This window comes from Callorhinus ursinus, unplaced genomic scaffold (genome assembly GCF_003265705.2).
Source record: "Callorhinus ursinus isolate GAN/ISIS: 27379988/994484 unplaced genomic scaffold, GSC_fseal_2.0 scaffold4, whole genome shotgun sequence".
Taxonomy (NCBI): domain Eukaryota; kingdom Metazoa; phylum Chordata; class Mammalia; order Carnivora; family Otariidae; genus Callorhinus; species Callorhinus ursinus.
The window spans coordinates 150,985,513-150,998,874 of record NW_027397066.1 but is presented as its reverse complement, the minus strand read 5'-3'; the positions used below and the strand labels follow the sequence as shown (position 1 = coordinate 150,998,874).

The following is a 13,362-nucleotide window of genomic DNA, read 5'->3' as shown; positions in this document are numbered from 1 at the left end:
TCTTTCTTTCTTTCTTTCTTTCTTTCTTTCTTTCTTTCTTTCTTTCTTTCTTTCTTTCTTTCTTTCTTTCTTTCTCTTTCTTTTTAAGTGCATATATTCCAAGGGCAGCGATTTAGTCTGGTCCTTCTGAAACTGTACAATATTGCATGGGTATTTTTCTCATAAAAGAGCCCATAGCTATCCACCGATTCCCAAGTGGGCTCATAGGGAAAGGGGCCGGTGACCCCACCAGCCTTCACAACCGCCTACCTCTAGCCCTAAATGTGGGACAGGGGAATTCCCTGGGAGCCAACATGTATGCCTTTGTCCCTCAGGAAGAGATCCTCAAAGGTAGAAGAGAGAAATGAAAGGAACTAACATTTATTGGGTGTTTCCTATGTATCAGGCACTATGCCACATACTTTGCTTGTGTTATTTCATTTAATCCTGACAATAATCCTATGAAATGTCTATTGGTGCCCCATTTTACAGACGAGGAAACCAAGGCTCAAGGAGGTAAGAGGATTTGCCTGAGGTTACTGCATCAAGCATGTCCTTTTATTCTCCTGCTTTGACCTCTGGCCCCCTGCTGACCCTCCTAGGAAGAGCAAGAAGCAGGGGGCCTTTTCCATGCAAACCAAACAATCCAGAGGGGGCCAGATTCAGTCCACAACACCCATCATCATCCATTTAACAGCAGGGCAAAGGTCTTCAACAGGGGTGATTTTGTCCCCACCCCCACCAGGGACATTTGGTAATGTCACAACACCGGGTGTGAGTGCTACTGGTATTTAGAGCGTAGGGGCCGGGGTGCCGCTAAACCTTCTGGAATGCACAGGACAGCCTCCCAACACACAGCAAAGAATTATTTAGCCCCAGATCCTGTACTGATGAGGTTAAGAAACCCTGTGATTTGGGTATTCCTACTTCCTCAATATTCTCAGTAAGTCAAAAAACAAACTGGGAACCTGGGTGTGTCTAATAGCTGGAGATTGAAGCTTTCTAAAGAGTTCTTGCCGAGGACTGACTATCCTGGAAGAGGCCCGTGGGGTGCAGACACAGTGTGACGTCAGGAGAGGCTGTGAGAACAGCATCTCTTGGGCCTGACATCTGTAGGATGAGTCTCTCCTGAGCAGCACACACCAAGGGCTCACAGCCACTCTGGGAATAGGGTGGATAACAGGAAGGTAGCAGTGCTCCCTAAGAGGAGCTTCAAGGTCAAGCACTGATATTTAAAGGACCCAGCAGAGGAAAGCTAAGGCCAGGCCTCTGTCCGCTTGTCTCTTCTTTCTAAGCGCTATCGAAATACTATCTTCACAACCAGCTGGAGGAAGACAAACTTCAGAGATTCTAGAACAAATGTCAGCCACTCTGCTGGTGTGGTGCAGGACTCACAGACACTTGGATCCTGGTTGGCCTGTAGCACACAGTGAAGAAGGCCATCTGCTGTTTCTGGAAAGTTCCAGTAAACCCCTTCTTACCCCTCCTCAAGGAGCACATGGCCAAGCAGGCTCAATGCCCTGATGCTCCCAGAGTGAGTGCATTTTAACCCAAGTCATGAGATGCCCTGGAAAGGACATGGGCCTTGGTACAAACAGATCTGGCCTTATTTTATTGTTTGTGAACCATGCGTAAAATGCCGATTTGGAGTATTTAATGAATTATGAGTATAAAACATATAGGCACATCTTTGATACATATATATGCATACTATATAATATATTCATATATCTCTATATAGTGTGTGTACACCCATATATCTATATAGAGGGAATGAATATATATAGTGTATATACATATTGAATATCCATTGAGTATTCCATGGTGCCAAAGATGTGCATTCATGATGGTCATGTCAACAATCCTGAGCTTTAGGACAAATGTCAAATTCTTCTAGAAATTCTAAAATGCCTCACGTGCGCTAGTTTTAAGTTTTAATATTACCGATATTGAAATGAATTAGCAGCTAAGTTAGAGGGAGCAGAAAGCTTCAACCTAGAGGGGAATGGCTTTGAGAGACTGCTCTGCTCAGCTTCCCAGCATTGCTTTTCCTCTGTTTTGGGGTGATAAAATCTAGACTTCGAGTCTTTGAGTTTTGCCATGGGATGTCAAGGGTGCTGTTCCTGGCCTGTTTGGAATAGTATAGGATGAGATTAGAACTCTCGAGGCAAAAGCAAAGTTCACTGCAGCCTCCTATCTCCTGCCCCTTCAGAAACGTGATGGCGCAGGGCCTGCGGGCTTTGTGTAGGAAGGGACTTGGAAAGTTATACTCATTTAGAAGCTGATAAATATTTTTTAAGATTTATTTTATTTCTTTTAGAGAGAGAAGAGAGAGAGCACAAGCAGGAGGGGCAGAGGGAGAGGGAGAGAGAATCTCAAGCAGACTCTGTCTGAGCTTGGAGCCCAATGTGGGGCTCGATCTCACGACCCTGAGATCACGACCTGAGCCAAAACCAGGAGTCAGTCGCTTAACCAACTGCACCACCCAGGCGCCCCAAGCTGATGAAATCTTAAAAGGCTGGGAGGTAGAGTGGATCCTGTTTCGCTTGGAGTGGGATATGATATGGTTGTCAAAGCCCTAGAAATTCTGCTGGCTAAAATGGTCTTGGGCTCCTTTACCTGGGGCCACCGAGGCCCTGAGGATGACAGACCTTGATTAACTAGATCTGGACTGTGGGCGTTCCGGCCCCACGGCCTCTGCTTACCGCTCGACTCTACTAGCCATGCTTCTGGACCGAGCTGTGACAGAAGCTCGGGAAGGGCCAGGGGGGCAGGCGGTTCTCAGATACTGTTGAGTATCTGAGTTATCACCGCTCAGGGGAGCAGTGAAGCAGAACTGCCGAGCAGGTGGGGTTGCTGTGTGCCCGTGTGGGCCTGACTCGGGAGTGGTCCTGGCCCCTGAGCTCAGCTTCTCAGTGGTCGGTGGCCCTGGACGAGAAAAGCCTTCCGGGGAAAATGGTGTCCAGTCAGAGCCTCGCTGAAGATGGCAGCAGGGTACGCCTTCCGTGGCTGGTGGTAGAAATACCAGCCACCATTGTCGGAAGGCCTCCCAAATGAGGTTCACGTAGTCCTGACAAAGGCCCTCTGAGGCAGGAGCTATTAGCTGTGCTTTACAAATGTGAACCCCGAGGCTCAAAGAGGTGAAGGCCTGGTTGGAGAGGCTGTAGAGCAGATGTGTGAAGCCCGGTGTGGGAATTCCACACTGGGAGCTCTCTGCAATGCAAAACAGGACACAGCAACTTTTCTTCCAGGAGATGGTCTCAGGAGACCCGCATGCAGACACGCAGAAAAGGACTCAAAGCTCTGGGCTGTCACTGGTGAAGGCTGAAGGGTAAAGGGAATGCGGGGCCCCCACGTTTGTCACAGGGGGGCAGATTTTCCAGCCGGCAGGCTCCTCAGCTCCAGGGTCTGGCAGCCTGGGGCGCAGGGGGCCTGAACGCACAAGGAGGCCTACAATTCATCTCAGCTCTCCTCTGGTCAGCTGCGGACCTGACCTTACCTCTGGTTGGCCCTCGAGTTAATGCCACACCCTAGTACTCCTCTTGATGTCCTGACCAGCCTCACACCTCCAGCTGGGTCCAGAATCGAATGGGGCCCTGGGCGTAAATTTTACAGATGGACAAGTTGAGGCTCAGAGAGGGTGATTTGCCCATAACCATGCAGGATGTGGAACAGCCGAGGGTGGTCACCCCCCAGGGTTTCCTTCTCGGGGTCTCTGCTATTCTGCCCCCCTCCCCAGTGGTGAGACATGTGAGACACAGGAAGGCATTGTTTGTGAAACTCGCAGGCTTTCTTTCTTTGGGAATCTTAAGGAATAGAAAAGATCTTTTGAAGATCATTTCACTGCGGTCTTTCCTGGAGCTCCAAGTTCCCGCGATCGCCTCTAATGTGAATGTCAAGGCTAATTAGAGACTGCTATTGCCCCAGTTTCACGGAGATTTTTTTCCCCCTTTTTTCTTCTTAGAGTCACAGGCTATCAGGGCTGAAAGGGTCTTCGGGAGTCCCTCCTATCCTCATGCATAGTAGCCAGGCCCAGAGAAGATGGGGTTGCAAGGATCTGCCCGGAATGCAGCAGCAGGGCATTCTAGCACAGCGGACTCCCCACCCAGTGCTCCTTCGGCCAGCGTTTGCCCTCTGCAGGGAAGTTGGGGGTAGACCTCATGGGGGGGCAGTTTTAAGAGGGGTCAAGTGTCTTTGTGGGGCAATGGAAATGTTCTCAGATGCATTGCAGTGATGGTCACAACTCCGCGAATATACTAAAGCCAGTGACTTGCACACTTCAGGTGGGATGAATTGAATGGTATGTAAATTGTATCTCAATAAAGCTATTTAAATAAAAAAACAAAACAAAACAAAACAAAACAAAGCAGCAGCTCTGCGAGAGCCGGACCCCTAGGCCAGGCTAAGCTCCCGAAGCAGCCCGAAGCAGCGGAGAGAGACCCATCTCAGCCTCCCTGCCACTCCTCAGACACGGGAGGCACTCTCTCAGCACCAAAGGCCTTGCCCTCGGCTGTCCTCTCTTCCTGGCACTCTTGCTTCCAAAATCTGTGGGGCTGGCTCCCTCCCATCCTCACAGCTTTGCTCAGAGGTCACCTTCCCAGCCACCTTACTGAAAACTGCCCACAGTTCTGCTCCCCTCCAGTCTCTCTTCCCAGATTCATCGCTCTCCTGGGTGCCTCTCATTTGCTAATATAGAAAACAAGATATTTGTTTTGTTCCTTGTTTGCCTCTCCCTGCAAGAAATGTAAGCTCCATGAGGGCAGGAATTTTGTGTTTTGTTTATGGCTGTATCTGCCCCTAGCTCCTAGAACCATGCTTGGCACATTGCAGGTGCCTAATAAATAGTTACTGAATAAGTGACTAAGGGGCCCAATTACAGTTACTGCTCAGGCTTCTGAATTTGCATCCCTCAGAGCCTTCCCCTGCAAGGAGGTACTGGACAGCCTGTGCGAGGAAGCCTTGCCTGGATGGACCTCCGTGTTTGGGCATTTCATGCACAAGCATTTCCAGGTGGCCAATTGCTGTTCCATTGGTGATAACTATAACGAAATCGATTTAGTTTGCCTTTCTCATATTTGTCCTGGTGCTTTAAGAAGTCTCCTTTGTATGTACATACTACATTTTCTTTTGCACTTAAAGATTTGAGTTTGTTAAGAGGCTGGATTTCACATGTAGTGTTCCTACTACGATTGAAAAAAGAGAAAAGAACTCTGCCTCTCCTTTTCTCTTGCCAGTTGTTAGGGGCCATCTCAGCCACCGCCTCGGAACTGTATGCAGATTCAAGCTGGAACGTGCACTGGAAGAGTGCAGGTCTCTGCTGAAAACTCTTGCAAATTCTGTTTAAAAGTATACTTTTTTTTTAAAGATTTTATTTATTTATTTGACAGAGAGAGACACAGCAAGAGAGGGAACACAAGCAGAGGGAGTGGGAGAGGGAGAAGCAGGCTTCCCGCTGAGCAGGGAGCTCCATCCCAGGACCCTGGGATCATGACCTGAGCCGAAGGCAGACGCCCAACGACTGAGCCACCCAGGTGCCCCTAAAACTATACGGTTTTAAAAAATGCTGTCGAACAAGGAGCCATTGGTAGCTGAAGCAAGACTATACCTTGGAGTTGGCTGGTCAGGGAACCCTGTGTGCAGTTGCCAAGTAGGTGTCGCATAGGAGAGAAGGAGGGAGTCTCCTCAGAAGGAGCACACGAAACAGAGCTGGAGAGAGGGGGAAAGCACCCACTACTCCCACCACCACGGGGGCAACGGGAGAGGCCAAGTTTGTGTTCCTGCTGGAGAAGGCTGTCATGACTGTGCACATCTCTTCCTTTCAGTTAAGGGTGAAGAAGATACAGGACAGCCAGGAGAAGGGAGGGAACAGAGGATTGCACATCTTTTCCTTTCTTTACCTGCTCCCAGCTAAGCCACAGACAAGTGATAAGCAGCCTGGAAACTGACCTCAAAGGCTGGAAGACCTCCGTACCGACTTGGTCTGAAACCATGGAGCAGCTCTCGAGATGGGCGACTCCAGCTGAGCACGGGAGTGAGTGAGGGAGAAGGGCTCCATCCACTGTAAGGGTTGGGGGGCACAGAGGCTTCCTGTGACTCTGGACGAGGTGATTCATTTTCTGATGTGGTTTGACACAATAGATCAATTGTGTTTGTTTATTTTATCTATCTATCTATCTATTTATTTATTTATCTATTTATTTATTTATTTGAGAACGAGAGAAAGAGCACGAACACAAGCAGGGAGGGGCGGAGGGAGAGGGAGGAAGAATCTGAAGCAGACTCACATGGGGCTTGATCCCATGACCACGAGATCATGACCTGAGCCAAAACCAAGAGTTGGATGCTCAATCAACTGCATCATCCAGGTGCCCCCTGCATCGGTTGTTTTAATGGCAAATTTTACTTTTTGGTAATGAGAAAACTGAGTGGGAAATTCATAGCTCTGGTGCAGAGCACAGACCCATCACCTTCGAGCCATACGACCAGATTACCATTTCTGTGTGGCAGCTTCATCTTCTAACCAGAATCCTAAAATGATCAAGGAATTAACTTTTGTGTCCCAGACATTGAGAGTGACAGCTAATGTCCATAGGAGCAGGACCGGAAAGAGACCAGAATGCATTTTTTTTTACATGAGAAAAAAGAAATCTCCTAAGAAGAGGGACATGGAAGTTTTCCATTGTGAGAGGAGGTGGGGGGTGGGGATGGGGGGGGCTCTTTCAGGCATCTAACAGCTAAGGAGCAGCCCCCTGGGCCTTCCCTTCTCCTGAGAGCTTGACCCCTCACACGGAAAGGCAAGCTGACCAGGGAGACTGATGCCAGAGAAGTTTCCTCCAGGATGCATTTCGTCCTCACTAGGGAAGGGAGGAGGGCTTTGGGGGCTGGCAGCTGAAGACAAAGGCATGGACAGTTTAGCTCAAAAGGAGCAGATATGTGAATGAACACGTGCCTTTGTGACTCGCTTGGATGCTGTCAGGGCTCTGGCTAGAAAGAGAAGTAAAATGTGAAGCTAAAGTACAAGTCGCTGGAGGGTCTTTGATGTAAGAAAAGCCAGCAAGTGGAGTTAAAAGAGAAGACTATTAGGGAGGTTGACACCAAAGAGACAGAAAGCAAAGGCCCTAATTAGATCTTAGAACTCGGCATTTGTTTAAAAGAACATCAGTGTCTGAAGGCAGGGTTTGATATTGTCTCATGCTTCCTCATCTTAGTAAAGATACTGGTGTTTTGGTGCTGGAAATGGTGGTTATTGATGGCTAGGTCGGGGGTAGGAAGAACTACCTGGGTGAGGCTTGGTATTTGAACTCCATCCTGTAGATGCCATGCTACCATCTCAACTGCAGGCCCAGCGCGGCAGGAAGAGGAGCCTCTTCTGAGAGCCTTCCTTGGTGTGTGACCTTGGGCAACCTACTTACCTCTCTGTGCCTCCGCTTCCCATATGTTAAACAAGGAGAGTGGGTTAGATGGCCTAGTCAACCTCTTCAGTTCAAAAGATCCCATTGCCCTAAATCCCTTTGGACACTGAAGTCGCGAGATTCAAGTGTTTTGACACCAGAGGTATCTTTGTGCGGACTCTTAGCCAACATCTGCCTGACTGCCACTCCCAGGGGTTCTGGGGCACCTGTAAAGTTTTGCATGGTGGAGTGTCACCTGTGAGAACAAGTCAGATATGCTTTTGATACTCTCTAAGAGAAGCGCTTGCCCTCGGGAGAAGCACATCCACTGTGGGTGCTCCCTGAGCAGGGCTGGTTCTGTGCTCAGAGATGGCTCTACCTTTAAGTTCCAGCCCCAAGCTCTTGTGGTTGTTTGGAGCTTCTGGTCCCATCCGGGGGCTTCCAGTCTTGCCCCCTATATGAATTAGAGGGTTGAGGGGGACACACCTGGCTCAGAGGGTATCTGGGGATGCCTGGGGTTCTCTCTGAGGGATTCCTAGAGGGACCTTCGAAGACAGAAGGAACTTGCACCATACGGAAATGGGGAGCACCGGGTTTTAATACCAAATCTCTCACTAACTGGGTAAGCCACCCACTTGTGTCTGGCCAAGCTCTCTTGGTCTCCAGGGTTAGAATAGAAACTGACCCAAGGACAGGCCAGTTAAAGGCTGTGTGTCTTTATCACTAATAGGCGTTTAGGGGAGCTGGGAGGGTCCCGGGCCGCCGGCCCATTCCCTCACCCCTTGGTCAGCCAAGCTTAGCTCCACAGTAAGACAGCAAGGCTTCTCCCTACATGCTTAGCAGAGGTGGCATGCACAAGATGCTCTGGAAGACTAAGGACATTTTCAAAAAGCCAAACCCTGGGCAGAGATTTCAGGGGCAAGAAGCAGAAGCATCATCTTCTGACCTTGTCAGCATAATTGCATCTAAGATACATAAACATACACACACACACACACACACACACACACACACACACACACACACACGCTGGAGTTGATGGGTCCACAGTGCATATCAACCTCTGCTCCCTCCCTGCATCAGTAACCTCTTCCTGCAGAGCCCACCTAAGTCTGTCTCTTCAAGACTCAGACACAGCCATCCAGGCTAATGATACAGGCACTGGAGCCCAACTACGTAGGCAAGGATCCAGCTGTATCGCTTACAAGCCTAAAGTCTCTGGTCCTCAGTTTCATCATCTATAAAATGGGAACAATAAAAAGTATCTACTCATAGGGCTGCCATGGGACCTTAATGGGTTAATCCAGGTAAAGCTCTTAAACTAATCTCTGGCACACAGTTGAGCTTCCCCAAAAGTCTTAACTAGCACTGGGAGCATCATCCTCATCACCACCGCTGCCCCCCACACTCACCGCAATACACCTTCTGCTCTCGGCGCCCACGACCACTCACTCCCTGTCTGTTCTTCACTCTCCCAGGTCTCTATCTCTTGGCTCTTATAGGTCCCCTGTCCACAAGAGCCACCCAAACTTCTCTTTCAGGCAAGCTCCTATTCCTCCATCAAAACCCAGATCAAATGCTACCTCCTCTGTCATGCCCCTAGAAGCAGTTATATATCCCTCCTCTGTACATACAACTATCACAGAATTTAAAATGTGCTGCACCAGACATAAACTCCTGAAGGGCAGATGTCTTCACAAGTATGTTCCCAACACAGTGCCTGGCCCACAGCAGGTGCCTGATAAATGCAGGATGCTGGGGGAGAGTGGTCATCAGAGCCCTACGTATAGGATAACTCCTCCGCGTGGGCTTAACTAAAAAAGGCAGATTCAAGGTCTACGTGGGTGTAAGTGGTCCATCCCCCGCCCCCTGCCAATGTTCATGTGGAAGCAACAGAAAAACCCAGAAGTAAGGAAAAGTGATAGAACTGCTGATTCTTGATCCAGTCCCCCAAATCTGTTCCCCCACAGAGTCTCCTCCAACTCAACACACCCAGTTAGAAACCACCACCTCTCCCTTCTGTCACTGCCAATACCAACTCTACCAAGTCTTACTGGTTCACTCTCCAGAATGGCCCCCAAATTTGTGCACTTGGCATCATTTCCCAAACACCTCTACCCCATAATTTCATCCCTGGTTCTCTTAGCTCAGCCCTTGCTCTCCTGTCTGAACATCAGGTCTGATCCTAGAGCTTATCTATGTAACTCTTCCCACTGCACTTGGCATCAACTCAAGCTCTTTGCAGGGCCCCACAGACCCTGCCTGATCAGACCCCTGACTTCCTCCCCATCCTCCCCACTGACATCACTTTCCTCCCCCACCCCCACACCCAACCTCAGCAGGACCTTGGGTCCTTTCACTTTCTGGAACAAGCCAGGCTTTTCCTACCTCAGGACCTTGGCATATGCTGTTCCCACTGCCTAGAAGGCTCTTCCTGCTCTTCCCACAGTTGGCTCTTTTTCTTCGTTTATACTCAGCCTAAATGTCAGCTCTCTGGAGAGGCTTTCTCTGACACTCCTGCCTATGGGAGGCTCTCTCTCCTCCCCTCAGCACCTTATCTGTGATCTCAGCACCAGGTTTGTTTGCTTCAAAACACTTAACATGTGTCATCGGTCTCACTGATTTTGTTCTGTCTGCTCAAAAAGACGGGAGACACGTGAGGGCAGGGACCACGTCTGTTGTGTCCCCTGTTGCCCTTCTGCACATAGTATGGAGCCCAAATGAATGCATCTTTGTTGAATGGCAGATGGTATCAAGTACCTAGCACATGCCGAGCAAGCTGCTGTAGGAGTGTATGTGCAGCTCATTAGACCTTCACAACAACCCCCAAAGTACTTACTATTCACACTTTACAGATCCAGAAGCCCAGTTAGGAAATGAACTTGCCTCGCACCATAAAGTCAGTAAGCAGTGGAGATGGAAGTGACACTCAGTCTCGCTTTTCTGCCGTGCCGACTGCTCTCCAAACCCCCTCACTGCCTATAAGATGGCCAAGCTTTCAGCCGACATTACCAGACTCACCACCAGCCTAACTGGCATGGCAGCATAATTGGCTCCCTTCATATCTTTATTTTTATCTTTGTTTAAACCTTCAAGACATCAGACAAGGAAGACCCTGCTGAGATGCTTAAATGACGCTGGCATAATATTTGTATGGTTGTTGATTATTATCATATCCTCAGCCCTTGCTCTCCTCTCTGAACATCAGACATATTTTTCACTGGTGTCTGGTCTTATGGGGAAATTGGATACAATCCATCTTGCAGGCTGAACACTGCACCGTTAGCCCAGTGATACATGGGGAACACAAGGTGGGGATGGGAAAGGTTGGGAGAGATTGGCATGGGGCAAGATCAACGGAAAACTCGCCTATTAAAGTGATAGTGGCAGTGACCTCCTAGCCATCTACTAGTATTAACAGTATAAATGGACAGGTGTCATCAAAGCCCACCAAACCCACGCCATTTAGCCATGGATCCCACCAGCACAGCTTGTCGTCCAATTCAGAAAGTGTATCTACAATAAAAACTCCACCACCAACAACAAAACGGCCAGATGTGGCCCGTGACATTGGTCATTGGTCATGTCACCAAATGCTCATAACAACCCTCTGGGGTAGGTACTAATATTATCCCCATTTCAGAGAAAGGAAAACTGAGGACAGAACGGTTCATTAACTGCTGTTCAATAGCAGGATGGGCGTCACCTCCATCTTTCTACGCTGCCATGCGTCAAGCATTCCCATGGCTGGAAGACTGCATGTCACCATGTCCCTTCCAGGTTCTCAGACTTTCTCTCCCCTCCTCCAATTTCTAATATTTCAACTGATTTTCTTTAATGTGTCTACATCTCATACAGCCTTTTATGGGAAAAGAGAAGGAAGGCATCTATTTCTAAACAAAATGGTCCAGGGATGAGCAGACAATCTAGAAGTTAAGTAAGAGGGCAATGCCACACCGCCTGCAGTCTGTGCTCAGTGACGGCGAGTTTCCTTCCTTCCCATCAATCCAGCTCCTGCTGCAGACCCCATTGTTGTCTTGGGAAATCACAGTCCAACAGCAAAGATTGCCACTGACTTTTGTTTAGCCCAGCAGTTCCCAAAAGCATTTAACAATGGAAGCCTATTTTGAGAAACACCTATTTCATCTGCCAAACAAATGTGGGGAAATGCTTACCCAACCTCTGAGTGAACCGCTGGCTCTAAAAGAGGGGTGTGTGCGAGGACGAGCCGGGGGACCTTCCCCAGGGAGGAAGCCCCACAGGACTGTCAGCCCTGCTGTCCTCAGTGTGGCTTCTTGCTTAGTGTCCGGATGCCACATTGGAGCTAGTGGTCTATTTAGCTTCCTTCCAGACCTTCTCCGGGACAGGTCCCTGGTGCTGCAGACTCAGGCTGGGCCCCCCTACAACTGTTGATGCCCAGGGGCTGGGCGAGACCTCCTCCTAAGAGTGGGCACTGCTCCTCAAAGTTCCCCACATCCCCCCCACTCCTCACTTCTGTGAGGGGTTGGCAGGACTGCAGCCAGTGTTCTGTGGGACAGAGGGAGCTGCCCCGAGGCCCCTTTCCCTTGGGGGCACTTCCAGCTGGGGCTGTCCTGGATTGGGGGTGGGCAGGAGGCTTTAGCTGGCCAGCCAGTCTGGAAAAATTAAGGAGTCAAAGCTGTTCCATGAAGGCCAGACGTTGGCTGCCCTTGGCAGACATGTGGGGTAAGGCAGGGTGGGGGATGCCCATTGGAGAGCGCTCTGCAGATGTTCATAAACATGGTGGCACTGACGGTCCACTGGAGCACGTAGAGGAGCTGTGGGGTCCAGAGGTGAGAACCCACAGGGCCGGGAGGCCCCACTGGCCAGAGAGAGGTGGGGCATGGAAAGCAGGTGTCTTGCTCCCCCAGATGATACAAGCTCATGCCCTCTGGAGTCAGGAACCTCTGGGCTGAGTCTCCTCAGCAGCATCTCTGCTTGAATATTCCTAGTGACAGGAAACTCACTACCTGCTGAGACATTCCATCACCGGATGGCCCCTGCTATTTTAGATGTCTGCCACATGTTGAATCGATAACATTCTCCCTGTAGCTCCCTCCATCTCTTTGGGATGACCATCCTCCCATGGTCCCCCTCCCATGGGACCATTCATGCATCCCAAGTCCTCCTCAGACTAAACATTCCCAGTGTCCCCCCATGATGCCATCTTCAGCCCCTTCTCATCTTAGACCTTCCCCCCTGCTGGGCTCCAGTCCCCCCTGAAATAGGCTCTGAGACACAACCATGGCACTTGTAGTCTGTTTGACCATCGGCGATCTGGTGTGACGCTCTGCCTTGACCCACAAAGTCTAACCTCAAAAGGGCTCCTCAGGCAACTAGGTGGCACCTAGAGACTCCTGCAGCTGTAGAGGTCAGTGCTGTCTGACTGGGCTCTGGGGGCTTCTGGGGATCCTCGAAGACCATCTGGGGTCCCAGCGAGTAAGAGGGGGGTGGGGCCCATGGGTGGGGCCAGTAGATGGGACCTCCGCCCCCATCTAATGGGAACAAAGCTGTTTGAACATGTTTTAAAATGGGCTTGCTACATAAACTTGGGTCTGAAGCAAGGGCACCACAGCTTAAAAATGTCTAAAACTGCTGGCATTGCCTAATGTGGTCTAGTCTTCTGTCACATGCCATTCCTAGACAGTCTCCCCCCTCCCACGGATGTGCACACACCTCGGCTCAGGCCAGCACCAAAGAAAAGGGGCTATTCCCCCCAGATTGGGAGACCCAGGGCACTCCGTTCTTCTGCTCCCAGGGACATTTGAGCCCTGGATCTGCTCTGTTCATAGGAACATAGTGGTCACGAGCAGGTGCAGTGGGCTTGCACACGGGTGAATGCGGAATGTCTCTACCACTCACATGCTCTTGGTGTGGGCTGGGTCGGCATCACATGGGGGCCTGGGCATGGTGAGGACTCGGGGTTGGGACAGGCAATGCCCATGGGGTGTGCAGGTACTGGGTGTGCAGGAGG

General features: G+C 50.0%; 1 protein-coding gene across 1 annotated transcript in view; it reads right to left on the bottom strand.

The window, feature by feature from the left end:
• Positions 1–13,362, bottom strand: part of XKR6 (XK related 6) — a 314,180-nt gene that overhangs the window by 17,797 nt on the left and 283,021 nt on the right. The gene's annotated exons all lie outside the window — the stretch shown is intronic.